Source organism: Charadrius vociferus, unplaced genomic scaffold (assembly GCF_000708025.1).
Source record: "Charadrius vociferus isolate BGI_N301 unplaced genomic scaffold, ASM70802v2 scaffold579, whole genome shotgun sequence".
Lineage (NCBI taxonomy): Eukaryota > Metazoa > Chordata > Aves > Charadriiformes > Charadriidae > Charadrius > Charadrius vociferus.
In genome coordinates this window covers 1,221,815-1,222,298 of record NW_009661367.1, presented here as the reverse complement: position 1 = coordinate 1,222,298, position 484 = coordinate 1,221,815, and the positions used below count along the sequence as shown (strand labels likewise).

Here is a 484-nt window from a genome sequence, read left to right as displayed (position 1 = left end):
GGACAAGCAGGTGGCCCCACCCATCCCCATATAGAGTGGACATGGGGACAAACAGGTGCCACCAGCCATCCCCATATAGGGGGGACATGGGGACAAGCAGGTGCCACCACCCATCCCCATATAGGGGGGACATGGGGACAAGCAGGTGCCACCAGCCATCCCCATATAGGGGGGACATGGGGACAAGAAGGTGCCACCACCCCATCCCCACATAGGGTGGACATGGGGACACCACGCTGGGGACAAGCGGATGCCATCACCCAATCCCTATATCCCAGGCTGGAATGCTTCTCCTCCCAGGGGAACTGGTCCCAGTATGGGGTGGGGGGGTCCCCACGCCAAAGGGGCTTTGCCGGGGTCCGGCCGGGACACAGCTGTGTGGGGATGGAGATTAGCAGGAGCTGAGCTGGGGATTAGCAGGGTCAGACCAGTTTTGGTGGGGCCGGGGCCCTGGTGACATTAGGGACAGGGTCCTTGGGGGGGG

At 62.8% G+C, this 484-nt stretch overlaps 1 protein-coding gene across 1 annotated transcript in view; it reads left to right on the top strand.

Moving 5' to 3' along the window:
- The window catches only part of LOC104293812 (SEC14-like protein 2), a 5,901-nt gene that overhangs the window by 5,169 nt on the left and 248 nt on the right, over positions 1-484 (top strand). The gene's annotated exons all lie outside the window — the stretch shown is intronic.